This window comes from Rhineura floridana, chromosome 4 (genome assembly GCF_030035675.1).
Source record: "Rhineura floridana isolate rRhiFlo1 chromosome 4, rRhiFlo1.hap2, whole genome shotgun sequence".
NCBI classification, from domain to species: Eukaryota; Metazoa; Chordata; class Lepidosauria; order Squamata; family Rhineuridae; genus Rhineura; species Rhineura floridana.
The window spans coordinates 116,054,994-116,077,041 of record NC_084483.1 but is presented as its reverse complement, the minus strand read 5'-3'; the positions used below and the strand labels follow the sequence as shown (position 1 = coordinate 116,077,041).

General features: G+C 42.7%; 1 long non-coding RNA gene across 1 annotated transcript in view; it reads left to right on the top strand.

Moving 5' to 3' along the window:
• LOC133383432 (uncharacterized) overlaps positions 1–22,048 on the top strand; it is an 83,892-nt gene that overhangs the window by 48,987 nt on the left and 12,857 nt on the right. The window contains exon 2 of the long non-coding RNA XR_009762288.1: positions 15,138–15,278. This is a non-coding gene — a long non-coding RNA (uncharacterized LOC133383432). The remainder of the gene's footprint in view (positions 1–15,137; positions 15,279–22,048) is intronic.

Below are 22,048 nucleotides of genomic sequence, written 5' to 3'. Positions count from 1 at the left end.
AAACTTTCAACCTGAATCTATGTGCAATTAGAAGTAAGTCCTAGTGAGTTTGGTTATGCCTGTAGAATTGCACCTTTAAATAGTTTGAAGCAAGAAGATTGCCACTTGCAAGCTTGAGACAGACTTGGACAACATTTTCCTCCATTTCCAGCTCAGTGCTGTAGCAGACTAACATTTTAGACTACTGGCATTTTTATCCAAGTAGCATGTTAAGTAGATTCCATACCATAATATGATGAAGAATTCCAGCTATTTTCAACAGTGTTTGCATGTACAAACACACACAGTCTTTTCTCAGTAATTTTGAAAACTTCATTATTTTGAGAAATAATACTGCATTCTAGGAAGAAATATTTTAAATTGCTTGACTGAAAATGAAGACCTATCATTGTGACTTAACAAACCCTGTTTTATTCAGAGGAACAGCATGCGGTCCTTGCTTTTCTAGTTCATTACCTTCATGATGAAAGGTTTATCTGCAATTCTATGGCAGCCTATGGGAAAGCAGGCACCTGACATGACATTCTTCACTAAACGTGGCCATTGGCTTTATAAAGGTGATGAAATTTCCCAGTCATCCATATCCTCCATTTAGGCAAACTCACTTTCCAGTGTAAGCTGTATTTTGTTAGCAACTTTAGCCATCAAGAAAATTCCCCATAAAAGATAATGCCAATATTTTCTCTACGTAGTTTATTGATTAAATAATTATTTATTTAACTGGAGATAAATTATGGTATGTCATTTAGAAAGCATTAAAAAAACCTCATTAATTGAAACATTGGGCGGTATTCAACAAAACAGTTGTGCGCGTGCAAGGCTTAGCACTAGGGCAACAGGATTCCCCACCCCTTTTCTTCTCCCATATTAACCCCAGATCTGATCTAGAGGGTTGGGGGGAAACCCAGAACAGATTTAAGGGGTGTGCGGGGTGAGGAGCGGGGGAGAATGTTCCATTGTGCAAGGAGAAATCCTTGCACGTATGCAACATTCACCTTAGCAATACCTCAAATAATCATGTTCAGGCTAAAAAACCCACAAAACTTAAAATGTGCTTAACTGATCTATGCTAAAGTAACCTTGATCTTTTTTGGTGATTTTACAGTTTAATTCTTGTGTTTTCCTATGAGGAAGGACCAGCTGAATGCATGTCGTCAGAGAATTGTAACCCATTGCCTTTGTTCTTAAAGGAATGCAACTGGCCAATTAACGAGAGACAACTTTCTAGCAATTCAAAAGTGTTATCCTATGCACGGTAAGGGTTGGCCATAGATAGGGAGCAGGAACATGCGGGATTTTCAGTTTTTTTCCACACACCCTTACTGGGTATCCAAACATTGTCTGACTTGTCCCTCACTGGGGTGGTCATTTATGGATCACCCCAAAAGATGAAATTCATCACCCCTCCCCCAAGAGGACACATGTTTGTGTCAAATTTGCATATGCTAATTTATATTTACATACGGGAATTTTGCCAGGTCCTAACAGTTGATAAGCAACATATCCTCTGCTCTCCGTTCTTACAGTCCTTTTCCCTTTAAATCAGATCAGAGAACCTTTCAAATAAAGGACTGTCCTCTGACTACAGATACCGAAGAGTATAATGCAGGATATATGGCCATCCTATCCCTCACTCAAGACCTATCTGCACATTCAGAAAAGCAAAAGCCATAGCCACATTTCCAAATCAAGATAGGGGAATCGTGTGATTGAACTATATTAGTAAAAAACTTACTTTTTTCTTTTATTTATTTTAACTGTGATTTCACACACACACACTGGATTGTTGTGAAGATGAGTGTAATGAATCAATGAAAACTGAGGGTATGAAAGCAACAGAGTTTAGACTTACCAGCTATCAGGGTATGGGCCAAGCATTTTGGGGAAGGTGTCTTATTTTTCTCTGCAATTGTCAAGAGCAAGCTGATACATTTATGGGACCCATTAAGCCTGACCTATATGCAGATTCCAAGCCAATTCTCAAGGAAGAACTCTTATTTGATGGAGGAAAGAGACAAAAATAAAAAGGTATCTGGGATGTCTATTTACACTGCAAATCTATGCATGTCTATTCAGAAGTTAATGCTGTTGAGTTACTTCAGGTAAGTGTGTATAGCTCAGTGGTACAGCATCTACTTTGCATGCAGGTCCCAGGTTCAATCCCTGGCATCTCCAGATAGGGCTGGGAATATCCCCTGTCTGAACTTCTGGAGAGCTGCTGCAGTGAGTGCAGACATTCACTACTGAGCCAGATGGACCAGTGGTCTGCCTCAGAATAAGGCTGCTTCCCTTGTTCCTAGTTAGTCTTTGTGTGCTCTCCCTTTCCTGTTCTGGAGAGTCTCTCTTGGCAGCATCTGTGGTGACCAAGGATTTATATTAAATGTATGTTCAGCTGAAAGGAACCAAATGACCAGCTTCCTTCCCACTGGTTGTCATAACATGCCATTAGTCACATTGAACTTTAAGCAGATTGCTTCTTTTCATCTCTTCAAACAGAACCCATAAGAGTTCTTCACTTGACTAGATTTGAATTGGTGGAAGTGCAAGCAGTCAGTGTATATAAATGACTTCACTACTTTCTTTTTGAGGTTCCTCTTTTAAAGTTCCTGCTTATAAAAACCATCCATATTTTGTGATATCATAGCCCTGGCACTACAAACAGCGGTTCCTTAATCCATGGTTTTAAATCCATTTTTTAAAATGTTTTTTTTTCTGATATGAGGGAAGCCCTGCTCTTAAATAAATATAACATAACATTTTAAAACTAAAGTTGAACACTGGTATTAATTTTTTTAAATGATTCCAACCAATTTCATCATTTTAAAGAGTTTTGAGGATTCAAAACACCTTGTTTAATTTTACCAACAGAAATTAGGAGGCAATCCTGACCTTGGCTACTACTCAGTGTTGGCTGCCATGCACAGCAGCTGGAGTAGAGGGAAAGAGGCAGATTGATGCACCAGCCTGGCTCAATGCCCTCATCTGATGCCAGTGGGCACTGGCTGGGGATCCAATGTATCCAGGGCTGGCTCAGCAAGTCCCTATTCTCAGAACGTCCTGTTTTGGGGAACCTGCCAGCGACACTCCCACCAGCCCACGCGTTTGGAGGGCAGAAGGAGGAGGGCTGTGCCAACAGCCGACAAAGTGATGCTACTGTCATTCCACAAGTGGGGCCTGGCCTGGCTGGAGGGCTACCCCTTCTCAGTCCATATCACCACACTCACTCTGAGCAAATGGTGTTTGGGTTGCTCTGTAAGGCAAATAAATCAGCTACCTGGCCTGGAAAAAAAAACAGAAATATAATTGTTATAATCTTTATCCTGAAAGGCTCCTATTAACCAGCCAGGCAAAAGTGTGGCCCCATTGCTGGGAAGCGATGTTCAGTTCTGTCCCATCTGCCTCAAAATTGAATTTAGAACTGCATGGGACAATGCCTGTGCAGATATATTGAAGGGAATAGCAATTTATTTATTTATTTTTACCAGCAGTGTGTTGGCCAAGTTTCAATATGTTATTTCACTTTATCTAACATTTGTATAATTTGGCATACACAGAAGCCAGCAATCCAGAGTATCCACCTAAACATACACCCTATTAAGAAAGGTAAGGGTTGCTGCAAAATGTGTAGTGGAGCAAGAAATATAGAACAAACTTTTCAAATTGTACACAGGAAAAGTGTGTGTTTGGAGGGCGGGGAATACAAGTACACAGGGGGTGTCTTGTGCTAACAAGACAGCCCTGTTCTTTGTTCCGTTCTCTATAAATCTCCATTCCTTTCCCCAGATAATCTATTTCCAGCCAATCAGTGTAAATGGAGACATAGTCCTTATTCATACTGCATGGCTCCTTATGGGTGGGTGTGGGTGGGAGAATGTTCAAAAATACAAGGAAGGACCACCATTAAATCATAGAGAAGGTTGAAGAATTTATTAAACTGGTTGATCTGAAAGCTACAAACTCAAAAAGAATCAAATGCTGTTTCCTTACCCAGCAGTGTGGCCACACTCCTGCACCACCTTTTCCTCTCCCCCTTTTGGATTAAAAACCCTTTGAGAAAATTCTATCTTTGGGGATCTGTGGAGTAATGAAACGTTTTGTGTGTTGTTTCATCCCCTGCCAAGCAGCTGCCATCTCAGAAAACCTCCCCTTGCCAGTCTTTTCCTTTAATTCCAAATAATATAAAATCCATCAATTGGAAGAAATGCTCAAACACTTCTCAATTATCCCTTGAGTTCCCAAGTAACTTAAACAGACGGGATGGTGTCAGGAAAGCTGTTGATATGATATTTGCGCTGTAACCACAGACACCATTTATCTGAAGTAGAGCCTCCTTTGAATAAGACAACTTGCACTTAGAAAGAACGGGTTAGAAGACCAGGGGTTCCTAAACTGTGGTCCATGGGTGTGTCTGTAAAAGTACAATTCAAAACCATGCAGCATCTAGCACAGCACATTACAATTGCTACACCAGGCAGGAAAAAAAATTAAGTGGTCTGCCCAAACCCTCAGGAGTTTTCTAGTGATCCATGGGGGGGAAAGGTTGGGCACCACTGGGTTAGATTGTTCTTCATTGTTATGAATTGCTGCAGACAGCCATGCTGCTCATGCTGCTACAGCCAAATAGCATAATGTTATGCCAAAGTAATATGCAAGGGTAGAATTGGGGGAGGGCAGTCCCTGCCGCCCATGTTTCAGACCAGAGGTGGGGAGGAGGAAGATCCAGATCTACTGACAGATCTGGTGACTGCAGTAGATCTGCATGGATTTCTGTCTTCCAGTAATGTAACAATAGCTAGTAACAAAACAAAACAAAAAAACTGTGTAATGCTCAGACATGCGCCAGCTCTCAGCTTCTGTATTGCCTACCTATACACTGCAAATATTTTTAAAGCTAGTTTTAGAATTTTTGTGTTAGAATTCTCGATTTGTAGTAACTCACATGGTCACATCCACACCATACATTTAGAGCACATTTAAAGCATGGCTTCCCCTAAATAATCATGGGAACTGAAGTTTGTTAAGGGTGCTGGGAATTCTAGCTCTGTGAGAGGCAAATAACAGTTCCCAGGTACAATGTGGATGTGTTCTACTACTAGATAACTCATGATACATGGCAAGTAAAGCTCCCCCTCCTAAGCCTCCTTAGCATTTCTTGTCTGTCCCCCACTGACGATTCCAGCATGATGTATGAGTAGAGTTAAGCTACTAGAGGCAAGAAAGCCTCCTTCATAAAATGGAAGTCTAGTTCAAATGAGAACAAAAAGGAATACAAACTTTGGCAAAACACATGCACACAGACATAAGGGATGCAAAACAAAGAATTAGAGGAGCACGTAGCTTAAAACATCAGGACCAACAAAAAAAGATTATTTAAATACATTAGAAGCAAGGAACCAGAAAGGAAGTGCTTGGACTTTTGGATGACAAGGGAGTCAAAGGTGTACTAAAGGAGAAAAAGGAGATCACTGAGAAGCTGAATGAATTCTTTGCATCTGTCTTCACTGCAGAAGATGTAGGACAGATCCCTGTGTCTGAACTAACTTTGTCAGGAAGGGAGTCTGAGGTACTCTAGTGGTGAGTCCAAGCTGTAGCCCAAATTAAAAACTAACAAATCACCAGGTCCAGATTGCATCTATCCAAGAGTTTTTAAAGAACTCAAATGTGAAATTGTTGATATTCTTACAAAAGTCATCCCTAAGATTAGCCTCCATGCCTGAGAATTAGAAAATTTATTTATTTATTTATTTATTATATTTCTATACCGCCCAATAGCCGAAGCTCTCTGGGCGATTTACAGCATAAAAACATCCAATATACAATTAAAAACATATATCAAACACATTGAAACAATATAACAAAATAACTAAACATAGTTAAACACATGGACACGACAGACACAATCCTAAAATGTTAAGTATAAAAACGTATTAAATCAGTTAAAATATGAAGCTGTTTAAGATGTTAATGTTAAAATTACTAAAATTAAGATTGTGAGTGATAGATGTAGGTGTTAAAAGTAGATATTAAAATGTTAAAATGCCTGGGAGAACAAGAAGGTTTTTTACCTGGTGCCGAAAGGATAACAATGTTGGCGCCAGGCGTACCTCATCAGGGAGGGAATTCCATAATTCGGGGGCCACCACAGAGAAAGCCCGTTTCCTTGTTGTCACCTTCCGGGCTTCTCTCTGGGTGGATCCCCGAAGGAGAGCCTTTGATGTTGAATGTAGTGTACGGGTAGGTTCATATCGGGAGAGGCGCTCCATCAGGTATTGTGGTCCCAAGCCGTGTAAGGCTTTATAAGTCAAAACCAGCACTTTGAATTGAGCCCGGAAGCGTATAGGCAGCCAGTGCAAGCGGGCCAGGACCAGTGTTATATGTTCACATCTCCGAGTTCCTGTTAACAATCTGGCCACCGCGTTTTGCACGAGCTGCAGCTTCCAAACCGTCTTCAAAGGCAGCCCCACGTAGAGAGCATTGCAGTAGTCCAATTTTGAGGTTACCAGTGCATGGGCAACTGAAGCAAGGTTTTCCCTGTCCAGATAGGGGCGTAGTTGGGCCACCAACTGAAGTTGATAGAAAGCACTCCGTGCCACCGAGGCAACGTGTGCCTCCAGTGACAGGGATGGTTCTAAAAGAACTCCCAAACTATGAACCTGCTCCTTCAGGGGGAGTGCAACCCCATCCAGGACAGGTTCTCCCATCTGGTCAGGAGAACCACCCACCAACAGCATCTCAGTCTTACCTGGATTGAGCTTCAATTTATTCGCACTCATCCAGTCCATTACCGCGGCCAGGCATCAGTTCAGCACCTTGACAGCCTCACCTGAGAAAGATGAACAGGAGAAGTAGAGCTGCGTGTCATCAGCATACTGGTGGCAACACACACCAAAACTCCTGATGACCGCACCCAGCGGCTTCGTGTAGATGTTAAAAAGCATGGGGGATAATACTGACCCCGTGGGACTCCATATTGGAGGACCCAGGGTGCCGAGCAAAACTCCCCAAGCACTACCTTCTGGAGACGACCCGCCAAATAGGAGCAGAACCACTGCCAAGCAGTACCTCCAACTCCCAGATCAGTGAGTCTCCCCAGAAGGATACCATGGTCAATGGTATCAAAAGCCGCTGAGAGATCAAGGAGAATCAACAGGGTTACACTCCCTCTGTCTCTTTCCCGACATAGGTCATCGTACAGGGCGACCAAGGCTGTCTCCGTGCCAAAACCGGGCCTGAACCCCGATTGAAAATGACCAATGTAACACCAATTTTGAAAAAGAGATCCATGGGGATTTGGAAAATTACACCTGCTCTGGGAAAAGTAGTGAAGAACATTATTAACGATACAAGGACAAGCATATAGAAGAACAAATCTTGCTGACAAACCAGCATGACTTCTGCAAGGGTAAAGCCACTCGAGGATGAGACTGGAGGACAGCCTGTGGTGGAAGAATTACAGGAGACCCCATGAAACAATGAGCAAGAGGCTGAAGCTCAATCAAGCAGGGGCAATGAAACCACACCCCACAACAAGAAGGGAAGAGTACTAGTAGTGGGAGACTCCCTACTGCATGGGATCGAAACCAAAGTATGCAGAGAAGATCCATGGACTCACCAGGTATGCTGTCTATCAGGAGGACAGATTGGAGATGTGACGGAAGGGTTGCCATCACTCATCAAGCCCACCAACGAGTATCCTTTTCTCCTCATCCATGTGGAAACAAATGATACTGCCAAACGGAGCTATGAAGAAATCACATCAGACTTTGAAGCAATGGAAAGGAAACTCAAGGACTTTGGGGCCCAGATAGTTTTTTCATCCATCCTCCCAGTACTTAGAAGAGGAGTAGAAAGGGAAAGAAAAATATTCTGTGTGAATGAATGGCTGCGAAGGTGGTGCCGACATGAGATATTTGGATTCTGGGACCATGGGCTATGTTTCCTGGAAGATGGACTGCTTGCAAGTGATGGCTTGCATCTCACAAGGACTGGGAAGAATATGTTTGGCCACAGCATGGAGAAGTTCATCAGGAGGGCTTTAAACTAAATCCTAAGGGGGAGGGAGACATAAACTTGGTGGTAACGACTGATGAAGGGTTGTGCACAGTAACAGGAACAGAGAGATCGGCTCTAATAGGCCCCAGTAACAGTCCTCAGGAAAATGTAGTAAGGAAGCCAAGCCATAAATCACATGGTCTTCGATGTCTGTATACTAATGTCAGAGCATGGGAAACAAGCAGGACGAACTTGAACTCTTAATACAGGAGGGTAATTATGACTTGATAGGTATAACTGAAATTTGGTGGGATGATTCCCATGACTGGAATACAGCAATTGAAGGATATAACTTGTTCAAAAAGAACAGAAGGAATAAAAAGGGAGGTGGAGTTGCGCTATATGTTAAAATATATATCCTTGCACAGAAATACAGGAAGATGAGCTTAGTAGCTCCACTGAGAGTATCTGGATTAAAATTAATGGAACAAGTAATAAAAGGAATGTGGTGCTTGGAGTCTACTACCGACCACCCAATCAAGGAGAAGACGAGAATGTAAGTTTTGAAAAGCAAATTGTCAATGTTTCGAGGAGTCATGATGCAGTAGTAATGGGGGACCTCAATTATCTCGATACCTGTTGGGAGACAAATTCTGCCAAACACGGCCCCTTCAAAAAATTTCTGACTTGTGTTGGAAATAACTTTCTCCTACATAGAGTGGAGGAAGCAGCTACAGGATCAGCTATCCTGGACTTGATTCTAACCCATAGAGATGATTTGGTGGATGAAGTGGCAGTTATGGGAACTCTGGGGGAAAGTGACCACACCATACTTGAATTCTTGATTTTAACAGAAGCAAAAGCTGAGAGTAGCCATATGTGTAGCCTGGACTTCAGGAAAGCTGATTTTAATAAACTCAGAACAATTGTACGTATGGTTCCATGGCAAGGCACCCTAATGAGAAAAGGAGTCCAAGATGGGTAGGAGTTTCTAAAAAAGGAAATTCTAAAATGCAATGGCAAGCAATTCCAACAAGGAAAAAAGGGGGGAAACAGCAGAAGAAGCCAGTGTGACTTCCCAAAAAGCTTAGAGATGACCTGAAAACAAAAAAGGACACATATAGGAAGTAGAAAGAAGGCCAGGCCACAAAGGAAGAGTACAGGCAGGTATCACAGAATTGCAGCGATGGCATCAGGAAGGCTAAAGCCGAGAATGAGCTGAGGTTGGCGAGAGATGCTAAAAGCAACAAAAAAGCTTTCTTCAGGTACATCCATAGTAAAAGACAGAGAAAAGAAATGGTGGCACAGCTACTCAATGAGGATGGCAAAATGATCACAGATGACAAAGAAAACGCAGAAGTGCTCAATTCCTACTTTGGCTCATTCTTCTCCCAAAAAAGGGTCTATGGCCCTCCTGGGAAGTAAAAGGGGCAGGATTGGAGCTTGAGTGTGATAGGCAAATGGTCAAGGGATATCTAATCATGTTGAATGAGTTCAAATCAGCAGGGGCCGATAAACTGCATCCTAGAGTATTGAAGGAACTGGCTGAAGAACTCTCAGAACCTCTGTCTATTATCTTTGCAAAATCATAGAGAACTGATAAGTGCTGGATGACTGGAGGAGAGCTAATGTTGTCCCTATCTTCAAAAAGGGCAAAAAGGAGGAACTGGAGAACTACAGACCAGTCAGCCTAACATCAATCCCTGGAAAAACTCTGCAGCAGATTATAAAGCAGTCAATCTGTAAGATCCTTGAAAACAATGCAGTGATTACTAGGAGCCAACATGGATTTGTGAAGAACAAATCCTGCCAAACTAATCTTATCTCATGTTTAGATCGGGTAACCTTCCTTGTAGACTGTGGGAATGCTGTGGACATAATATGACTTCAGCAAAGCTTTTGATATTCTGATTAGCAAGCTAGCTAAATGTGGGCTGGATGGAACAACTATCAGGTGGATCCACAGTTGGCTCCAGAATCGTACTCAAAGAGTGCTTATCAATGGTTCCTTCTCAAATTGGGTGGAAGTAACAAGTGGGGTACCACAGGGCTCGGTCCTGGGCCCAGTGCTCTTCAACATGTTTATTAACAACTTGGATGTGGAGGTACAGAGCATGCTTATCAAATTTGCAGATGATACAAAATTGGGGGGCACAGCTAATAGTGGAAGACAGAAACAAAATTCAAAGGAACCTTGATAGGCTGGAGCATTGGGCTGAAAACAACAGAATGAAATTTAACAGGGATAAATGCAAAGTTCTACACTTAAGAAAAAGAAACCAAATGCACAGTTATAAGATGGGGGATACTTGGCTCAGCAGTACAACATGTGAGAAGAATCTTGGAATTGTCGTTGATCACAAGCTGAATATGAGCCAACAGTGCGATGTGGCTGCAAAAAAGGCAAATGCTATATTAGGCTGCATTAACAGAAGTATAGTTTCCAAATTGTGTGAAGTATTAGTTCCCCTCTATTCAGCACTGGTTAGGCCTCATCTTGAATACTGTATCCAGTTCTGGTCTCTGCACTTCAAGAAGGATGCAGACAAAGTGGAATGGTTTCAGAGGAGGGCAACAAGGATGATCAGGGGACTGGAAACCAAGCCCTATGAGGAGAGACTGAAAGAACTGGGCATGTTTAGCCTGGAGAAGAGAAGACTTAGGGGAGATATAATTCTTCAAGTACATGAAAGGTTATCACAGAGAGGAGGGCCGGGATCTCTTGTCGATCGTCCCAGAGTGCAGGACACAGAATAATGGGCTCAAGTTGCAGGAAGCCAGATTTCAACTGAACATCAGGAAAAACGTCCTAACTGATAGAGCCATAAAAAATGGAACCAATTACCTAAAGAAGTAGTGGGCTCTCCGACACTGGAGGCCTTCAAGAGGCAGCTGGACAGCAATCTGTCGGGAATGCTTTGATTTGGATTCCAGCATTGAGCAGGGGGTTGGACTTGATGGCCTTATAGGCCCCTTCCAACTCTACTATTCTATGATTCTATGAAATCCTGTTTAAATAACCTAACTGAGTCTGCAATCCAATACACACAGGAAGTAAGTCCCATTGAACCTAATGGAGCTTTATTCTGAGTAGACATGTATTGGATTGCAGCCTAACTCTTTGAGAATGTCATTAAGCATATGGATAGATGTGATCCATTAGATATTGTGTTGTTAGAATTTTTAAAAGCTTTTGATAAAGACCATAAAATACTCTAGAGTAAGCTTAGCAGTCATAGGATAAGAGGACAAGAAGCAAGGAGGAGGGAAAAATGGATATTTCTCACAGTGGAAGGATGTGAGGGGTGGGGTTTACCCAACAATCAGTATTGCAACCTGTGCTTTTTAACTTGTTCATGAATGCCCTACAGTTAGGGTGAGCCATGAGATAGCCAAGTTTGCTTATGATACCAAATTGTTAAAGGTGGTAAGCACAAAAAGGGATTGCAAGGCACTCCAATAGGGCTGTGCATAGGCCTCCCGATTAGGGTTGCCAGGTCTCCGGCTTTTGCCTGGAGATTCCAGATTTTGGAGTCTCTGCCGGGTCTCCAGGTGAGTCATCTTAATCTCCACACTCTCAGCTTTCAGCTTTCATTTTTTAAAAATTAAGTTTCTAGGTGGTCTGGTTCACTGGATATACACCAAAACATCAGCTGCCCCCCTGCAACTTCTGTTAAATGATTACTCGTACCTGGCTGCTTTAATCCCACCTTTTCATGTTTGTAGCCAATAAGTGAAGTCAGGGTTGTTATTTGTTGACCTCCAGGCAGTAGGTAGATTCCAAAATTTATATATGTATTTTGTTTATAACATTTATATATTGCTTCATTGTAAAAAATCTCAAAGCAGTAGCAGATTTCAGAGCAGAGGTATTATGTGCTGATAGGATCTAACTCATGTCAGTAATCGTGCCACAGCATTCTGCACTAAGTGTAGTCCCCAGGTCAGGCTGTGCTGCACGGGGATTTCTGTGACCTTGGCTCACTGGCTGCCAGGATTTTTTTCATTTCGGTTTTTGGTTAGGAACCCTGAGTGGATGTGGGACGCTGAATTTTCTGCCTTACTCATAGGAATCTTGTGTGGTTGGTATGGTACTGCATTTAGGAAATCAGCACTGTCTTTTTCTTTTTCTGTTTGCATTTCATTTACCTTTAACCTCACTTCCTTGCATCCATAGAAGCAACAAGAGTGCTTCCATGGGTTCAGCTCAACTCCCTTAAACCCACTGATGATCCGCCTTGTCGGTTGCATGATGGTTTGTTTCTTGCCCAATAGTGGTAAAAGAGAATTCACATACTGGGAAGTGTGGCTGCAATTGTTCCCAAGCTGCTGCCTGTGAAGGTAGACCAAACTATATGTGTTTTCTCTCTGTCAGTTATTATTCACTGGAATTGTGTTGGCTATCAAAGTAAGTTTATAGCAGCCCACATGGTAGACAGAAAAGGGTAGAGAATTTTCTTACTCTTACTCATTTCTCAGACCTCTTTCTGAAGTGAAGGGTGAAATCTGTAAAGACGTTTGGACCAGCTATGTAAAAACGTAGGGGCAGGGCATTCCAGGCAGGGGGTTGCCAACCCTGCTTAGATATGGATATCTTTGTGGAGGATCCCTAGTCAAGCTTTATCACTATCCAAACCATATCTACTCAGAAGTAAGTCCTGTTGAGTTCTATGGGGCTTAGTCCCTTAGTTAAATGTGTTTAAAATTGCAACCTTCAGAGGCATCTATCTTTACTCCTGAGTGCTCCCATCTAACATCTCCACAACACTAGGCTCCTTTCTTCCTACAATGGTCTTCTGGTGACTGGCCTGACCTGAGGGCACTTAAACCTTTCTTGCCAGAAGCAAGTAGGCTAGATTAAATGTTCCCTACCCAGGCTCCATCTTTTAGCTAAGATTTGTCTTAATTTCCAACTGGAGAAAAGTTTTTGTTTGAATGGTATGCTCCAAGCAACTGTTATTGATACTTAATGTATCATGCTTAATGACATCACTTCGACCCGCCCCAAGTGCTTGTGACAATGTGGCCGGCAATGTGTCCTCTCGATCCTTGCCCTTCTTGGCTTATTAATGCTTGCCAAGGGGACTTGACTGAGTGGATCCAGGATGTGGTCAATGCATTGTTGCGGGAGGAAGAGGTTCCAGCCACCCTGAAAGAGGTGGTGATCTGACCGCTCCTGAAAAAGCCCACCCTGGACCCATTGGTTTTTTAAAACTACCGCCCAGTCGCAAATACCCCCTTCTTAGGGAAGGTGATTGAGAGGGTAGTGGCGCAGCAATTGCAAGCACTCTTGGATGAAAAGATTATCCTGACCCAGTCCAATCTGGGTTCAGGCCTGGTTATGGGACTGAATCAGCCTTGGTCACCCTGGTGGATGACCTGTGTTGGGAGAAGGACAGGGAGATCTTTAATGATCTCTTGGCAGCTTTTGATTCCATTGACCATGGTATCCTTCTGGGCCGACTTGGTGAGATCGGTACTGGAGGTACTGTTTTACAGTGGTCCTGATCCTATCTCCAGGGTCGTTTTCAGATAATAGCTTTGGGTGATTGTCTTTCAGCCCCCTGGCAGTTGTGCTGTGGGGTGCCACAGGGTACCATCTTGTCCCCCACGCTGTTTAACATCTACATGAAACCCTTGGGAGTGGTCATCATGAGATTTGGGGTAAGGTGTCAGCAGTATGCTGATGATACCCAACTCTATTTCTCTGTAACATCTGAATCGGGAGAGACCACGCAAGCACTGGATCGATGCCTGGACTCATTGGTGGGCTAGATGAGGGCCAGTCTAAACCCTAGCAAGACGGAGGTGCTGTGGGTTGGTGGTTCTCGAGTTCAGATAATTGGTCAGTTGCCTGCTTTGGATGGGGTCGTACTCCCTCTGAAAAAGCACATTTGTAGTCTGGGTGTGCTCCTGGATCCATTTTTGTTGCTAGAGGCCCAGGTGACCTCAGTGGCTAGGAGTGCCTTTTACCAGCTTCAGCTGATAAGACAGCTGTGGCAGTGTCTGGACTGAGATAGCATGACCACTGTTGTCCATGCACTGGTAACCTCCAGGCTGGATTACTATAATGTGCTCTATGTGGGGCTGCCCTTGAGGTTGGTCTGGAAGCTGCAGCTGGTGCAAACTGCGGCGGCGAGACTGCTCACTGGGGCAGGGTATTGCCAACATGTCATCCCGCTGATGAAAGAATTGCACTGGCTACCTGGAGAAGTGGCTACCAGTGCCAGAACTGCACTGGCATTAGCTACCTGGCTAAGTTCAAGGTTCTAGTTTTGGTGTACAAAGCCCAATACAGGTTGGGACCAGGATACCTGAAAGTCCATCTTATCCCTTATATACCCAGTTGATCACTACACTCTGCATGTGAGGGCCTCTTGCAGATACCATCTTATTAGGAGATCTGTTCTGTACAACATAGGAAGCAGACCTTTAGTGTAGTGGCACGTACCCTTTAGAATTCCCTTCCCTTAAATATTAGACAGGCACCATTTCTGTTATCTTTTTGGTGCCTACTGAAGACCTTCCATTTTTAATAAGCCTTTTAAGTAGAGACCTTATCCCAGTATTTGTGTTGGAATTGCTTTTTAATATGTTTTTAAGGCTTTTTTTAAAAAGACCTTTTGTTTTAATATATTTTAATGCCTGTTTTTATGATGTTTTATAGTGTTTTTGTTTGCTGCCCTGGGGTCCCATTGGGAGGAAGGGTGGAACAACAACAACAACAACAAATCAGTATTGGTTTAAGGGGCACTCTGGCAGCCACTCTGTAGCCTCCTCCCTCCAGAGGCCAGTGCCTAGAGTTGGATGTTGTCACTCCCCCCCATGCCCCATCTATTATAGTCTCAGATCATTCTGTGTTGCCATACCTGACCTGTAGTGATCTGGAGCTATCTGAACCCAACTCGGTTGAGGTCCAGAAGCCTCCAAAGAGACCTGATTTGGCTTGGGCTTTGGCCAAATACAGAGCCCAGCCCTACAGTCCAAGTACAAAATGTAACATATGAAACACCCCATCTCAGCTAGCAACCCCCCTATCATCTATAATTATACCTATGGCAATCAGTTGACATGGGTGTTTCCAAATTATTTGACCTGACAAACGATTCAAGGATGAATTTATCATTTGAATGTTTCTATTGCAGCTGGCATACCGGGACAGACCTCTGAAAAGCACTTCCTTTCTGCTGGGTGTTGGTCAACAACATGACCAGGAATTCCACATCTGTTTAGGAGCCACCCTGGATCTCTCTTTGCCATTTTAGACTGCTAAGCTCTCTGAGTTGGTAAGCAATTGTGTTTTGATTTTCTGTGCTTGTAACAGCAATATAGAATTTTGATTGATGTGTATATTTTGATGATAAAAGCTGTGTGTATGTGCGTGCGCACGCAGAAATAGCACAATAACAGCTCTGCTTGATCAGACAGAGGTTCCATTTATGATATGCTTTTTTTCAACAATTGCCTTGTAGATGCTTCTGGAAAGCTGGCAAGTATTGCATGAAAACAACAGTTCTCTCCCTCTTTGCCACCCAGGAACTAGCATTCAGTGGCACACTGCTTTTAAACTAAGAAGTCCCATCATTTTGTCATGGTTAATAGGCAATGTACTCTTTCACACCTGCACTGTATTTTGAGGAATGGAATATAGTCTGAAATAAAAATCCAGCTCTTTGATCATTCTAACTGTAAATCCATAACATCTTCTGACAAATACTTGGAGCTCCGCAGTTCTCCAACGCTAACGTGGCTGCTGATTCAAGTTCTCATATAAAGCCTAATTCATAGGCCTACTCTTTGCATATGGAAAATAATAAGCAAAAGAGGTTAGGAGAGAATCAAAATGATAAAGGAAATACATTCAAAGTGATTGTTTATCCTGCTTGCGCACAATAAACTGCAAGGAAATGACGCTAGTGAAAACAGTTCTGTGCCATTCACTTAGAAGTACTAAGCATGACTTACTGGAATTACATTCACTTTGTTGCCAAGCCACAAAGCAGTAAGGAAAGCCCTAGAAATTGAACCAGCAAATGAACAAAACAATATTTCACTTTATCTAAAGCAGGCTTGCAGAACTTGTGGTTTACCAAGCTGAACATAGCCCACTACCTATTTATGGTGACCCAGCAGGACCTCGATAAACCTTCTGTTTTGTGCCTGCCTAGAAACTGTAAAAACTGGATGGTTGTCAAGCACCTGGCATGCCATAATTCCTGGTTGATAGGCTTGGTGGGTCACAAACTATGCAGGCCTTAATCTAGACAAAAGAGTATGCATTTGAAGCAGAGTAAATGTGCCACCTAGTGGTCTAAAGATAACATTGCCGTTGCATTTTCGGTAGAGTATATGGCTTTGCCAATAATTAAAAGATAGTAAATGATTTAAGCTGCATGCAAGACCACAAAAATAGCACTGTTTTAAAATAAATCTTGTGATAGTTGTCTCAAAAGCATAATGAATGTTCTTAACTGATTTTCTGTGGTAAAAAAGTTATATTAATCCAAATTGCTTGTTGATAGACATCCAAAATATTATCAGAATTTCTGATGTGAAATGTTTCTTCCTCGGGGCCTATGGAAAGAAATATCAATACATTATTTCTCTTATTTCTCCCTCTGGAGGGAGGAGGCTATAGAGCGGCTGCCAGAGATAACAAGATATTATTATTAAACACAACATATTCAGCAGTGATCATAAACATTCACACATAAATGATCTTTTCACAAATAGCATCAGCAGAGTCTTTTCATGAGTCAGACCATGGTGAAGCGGTGAGGGATAGACTTGGGCAACAGCAGTGATGAGCCAAGTATGCTGATGTGGAATGAGAATCCAAGGAAGAGTAAAAGGGGCCCTCGTAACTGAGCAATCCTTATATAGTGGTTCACTTGTGTTTTTGAATTATTATGGTGTAATGAATTATCTTCAGCATAGCTAATCTGAGCCAGAGCTCTTCCTTTGAGCTGCTTTTCAAAGCCTTGGAGCATAACGATAAAACAGAAAATGACTTTGGGTACCATACATACAATGAAGGAGGTCCTTCTGCAAAAATGCATGCCATGTGTCACTTTGTCTCTTCTTCTTCACTATAGCAGCAGAGCTGGGCCAAGTTTGTTGTTGTTGTTGTTATGTGCCTTCAAGTCGATCACGACTTATGGCGACCCTATGAATCAGCGACCTCCAATAGCATCTGTCGTGAACCACCCTGTTCAGATCTTGTAAGTTCAGGTCTGTGGCTTCCTTTATGGAATCAATCCATCTCTTGTTTGATCTTCCTCTTTTTCTACTCCCTGCTGTTATTCCCAGCATTATTGTCTTTTCTAGTGAATCATGTCTTCTCATTATGTGTACAAAGTATGATAACCTCTGTTTCATCATTTTAGCTTCTAGTGGCACAGAGTGGTAAGTGGCGGTAACGCAGCCGAAGCTCTGCTCACGGCCAGAAGTTCGATTCCAACGGAAGGAGGAAGTTGAATCTCCGGTAAAAGGGGTTGAGGTCCACTCAGCCTTCCATCCATCCGTGGTCGGTAAAATGAGTACCCAGCACACGCTGGGGGGTAAAGAAAGGCCGGGGAAGGAACAGGCAATCCCACCCCATATATACGGTCTGCCTAGTAAACGTCGCAAGACGTCACCCTAAGAGTCAGAAACAACTCACACTGCAAGTGCGGGGACACCTTTACCTTTTTAAATAGTTCTGGTTCAATTTGTTCTAACACCCAATTATTTGGCTTTTTCGCGGTCCATGGTATGCGCAAATAAACTGTCCTCCAACACCACATTTCAAATGAGTTGATTATTCTCTTATCTGCTTTTTTCACTGTCCAACTTTCATATCCATACATCAAGATCAGGAATATCATGGTCTGAATGATCCTGACTTGAGTGTTCAGTGATGCATCTTTGCATTTGAGGACCTTTTCTAGTTCTCTCATAGCTGCCCTCCCCAGTCCTAGCCTGATTTCTTGACTATGGTCTCCATTTTGGTTAATGACTGTGCCGAGGTATTGATAATCTTGACAAGTTCAATGTCCTCGTTGTCAGCTTTAAAGTTACATAACTCTTCTGTTGTCATTACTTTAGTCTTCTTGATTTTCAGCTGTAGTCCTGCTTTTGTGCTTTTCTCTTTACCTTTCAACAGCATTCATTTCAAATCATTACTGGTTTCTGCTAGTAGTATGGTATCGTCTGCGTATCTTAAATTATTCATATTTCTCCCTCCAATTTTCACACCTCCTTCATCTTGATCCAATCCTGCTTTCTGTATGATATTCTGCATATAGATTAAACAAATAGGATGATAAAATACACCTCTGTGTCACCCCCTTTCTGATTGGGAACCAATCAGTTTCTCCATATTCTGTCCTTACAGTAGCCTCTTGTGCAGAGTATAGGTTGCACATCAGGAGAATCAGATGCTGTGGCACCCCCCATTTCTTTTAAGGCATTCCTTAGTTTTTCGTGATCTACACAGTAAAAGCACAGGGTGATTTTCTTCTGAAATTCCTTGGTCCGTTCCATTATTCAACATATGTTTGTGATATGATCTCTGGTGCCTCTTCCTTTTCTAAATCCAGCTTGGATGTTTGACATGTCTCGCTCCATATATGGTAAGAGTTTATACAGTCTGCAGAATAAAGGAGTATAGCTTTATACTTCAGGCAACAGCGATGGAAAGGTTTGCATGTTTGAGTACTCCTTTCTTCCTATATTTATATTTTGTAAGCCTTTCACTGTCATCCTGCAATTTTCTTTAATATAGACAGGTGGTATTGCAAACTGCAGCATGACCATGCAGTGCTGGGCTCAAGGCTGCGTGGTGGTGGGACGGAAGGAAGGAAAGGTGGGTGAGTGGCCAGATAGAACTAAGAGAAGAGCAGCAGAGTGAGTGGGTGGTGGCAGGAGTGGGTGGCGGCCAGCAGCCTGGGCAACCTGTGAAGTAGCTTAATGGAGGCCTTGGGATCACCACCGCAAGGCCTCCCTTTCCTCCAGGCATAGTTGGGAGTGCACAACACTGACCTGAGAGCGGGACAGTGAGCACACAGTAGCAGATGGCAGTCTGGGTGACCTCCAGAGCCGCTCCATGGAAGGCCTTACAGTCCTAACATAAAGCCTCCCTTTCCTCCAGGCCATGGGGGGGGGAGGAAGGAGGATGTGAGAGACTGGGTGGGGAGGGGGGAGGTGCCTTGGTGACCTGCAAGAGAGGGAGGGGCAGCCTTGGCAATCTGGGGAATGGGGAGGGGAGAAGCGCTTGGCGACCCAAGAGACAGGGAGCTTTCTTGGTGACCTGGGCAGGGGGAGGGGAGGCCTTGATGACTGGGGAGGGAGAAGGTGTCTCAGCGACCTGGGGGAGGAGCCATAGAACCTGAGGTAGGGAAGACATGCCTTGGAGACCTGGGGGAAGGAGCTGGCATGCAAAGCGTGCAGGGGCAGAGCCCCTAGGATCAAAATAATAAACGTCATCATCATCTAGGTGTTCATACAAAACTAGCAGGCTATGTAGCAGGCTTGTTTTTTTATGTGCAAGAAATCTCCCTTCCCCCATTGGGGAACATTCAGATATGCAAAAAAACCCCACCACTCCTCAGTTTCAGCCTGAATGATACTTCCTGTAAACAAATTTACTATCTGATTATGCTGATTATGCTGATAGCCCTATGATGGCTAGACTACTCTTGCACGCACCTTTCCCTGATTTATCCACTCACCAGAAGTCAGTGCTGAAACAATGTAGTGGAGAAACAGCATAAGCTCAGGCCCTATGATTAGGCTGATAACTTCCTTTGTAGGTAGGGTGGCCAGATGCAAAAGAGCCTGAGGAGAGGCATCCTTCACCTTCAATAGTTGTATAGCAGAAGGAATTCCAGCAGCCACATGCAGAAGGTGAAGATTATTGCTGATCACAAGCTGGTTCACAAGCTGAATATGAGCCAACAGTGCGATGTGGCTGCAAAAAGGCAAATGCTATTTTAGGCTGCATTAACAGAAGTAAAGTTTCCAAATCTCATGAAGTATTGGTTTCCCCTTATTCAGCACTGGTTAGACTTCATCTTGAGTACTGTGTCCATTTCTGGACAACACACGTTAAGAAGGACGCAGACAAACGAGCAGGTTCAGAAGAAAGCAACAGAGATGATGAGGGGACTGGAAATAAAGTCCTATGAGGAGAGACTGAAAGAACTGGGCATGTTTAGCCTGGAGAAGAGAAGACTGAGGGGAGATATGATAGCACTCTTCAAGTACATGAAAGGTCGCCACACAGAGGAGGGCCAGGATCTCTTCTCGATCGTCCCAGAGTGCAGGACATGGAATAATGAGCTTAAGTTACAGGAAGCCTGATTTCAGCTGAACATCAGGAAAAACTTCCTAACTGATAGAGCGGTACAACAATAGAACCAATTACCTAGGGAGGCAGTGGGCTCTCCAACACTGGAGGCCTTCAAGAGGCAGCTGGACAGCCATCTGTCAGGAATGCTTTGATTTCCTGTGTTGAGCAGGGGGTTGGACTCGATGGCCTTATAGGTGCCTTCCAACTCTATGATTCTATGATGTATAGTCTCTATACACTTACCAGAAAGAAATGGTCTCCCCTGTGCCGATAATGATTGAAGGAAAAACAAGATATGCATCTGCATGATATGTAATTAAGCAGATGTCTGGTTTGGGCCTAAACTAGCCCCAGCATTAGAGACAGATACATTATTGAATGCAGAATACTTTGCTCTGGATGCTTCTACAGGGTTTGTAATTAATAAATTATTCCTGGTTTGCCACAGGAATTTTCCACGGTGTTTTACCATTCTCACAAGAAATAATAACCACACACAGCCACACATCTGGGAATTAGTGGAAAGCCTTCCAGAGGAACGGAGTGTAGCTTTTCCACTCAGACTTCAGAAATAATTTGCACTGAATTTCTGTTAAATATTTACATGTATGCCTCAATATTGCCTTGCACCCTGTAATGATTTTAAAATTGATTTTGGAACCGCATGTATGCACATGAAATGTTTAGAACATGCAGATAATATTTTTTGCCTTGGTGCTTAACCAAAATTGGGGTTCCCCTCATTTTGTTTTATCTAAACTAAGTTAGCCATTTAGTTACTGATATCACATCAGCTTTTTACAATAAAAGATGCCATTTAAAAGAAAATAAAAGACTATATCATCATTTGTCAAAAGCAGACAGGTTTCTACTTTGACATGATTTCTCTTAGGGTAAGGAAACCATTTATCACACAGCATCATCCTATAGTGCTTAAATCTTGCTATTTCATGATGAAATCACATTGGGACTCACTATTGGAGCTAGATTGTTGCTAATATCCACGTTCTCCTTGCACCAGCATTTCTGCATTCTACCTTGTTCAGCAAGCCATTCCAGAGAAATGTGACATGTGAAGAGATTTTCTTTTCACTTCTGCTTACAGAAATCTTTTCAAAATGGTTGTCCAAAGATTATATGGAGTTTATCCATTACAGTTCTTTTAAAGCCACCAGTGTGCATCCTGCCCCTCCCCATCTTTAGTACCTTGGCTTGGCTGCTCCCCTTCTCCTGTCACAGCAGAAGAATTCATAATTACAAAGACCAGAGAAGAACCTGAACTAAAGTATCTGAGTGACTCTCCCTCCTGAAACCAATACATGAACTGAAACACAGCTATCCTACGAAAATCACACACACCTGAATTTTGTGATGCAGCTGTCTAACCAAACAATATGTACAAACATGCATATATTAAGTAAAATGTGCATACAAACATATATGGTATTGAAAATAGCATACAAAAAAGCATCATTACAAGGTAAAATTCCTTGCAAATATGTGTATGTTAGGCAACACTACACAGAAAAATGTGTTTCTTAGGAGACATTTGCACTAAGATGCTGATGAATTTTAAAGAGGATTTTTTAAATAAAAAATCGCAGATTGCTGTGGAAATGTGGAGGACTGAATTTAAGATTAGAAAAATGAGAAATTTAGAGAACCAGAATTGATAGGTTTGTCCATCCCTACTCCTTGCACATGAGAATAAAAAGAAAGGAACAA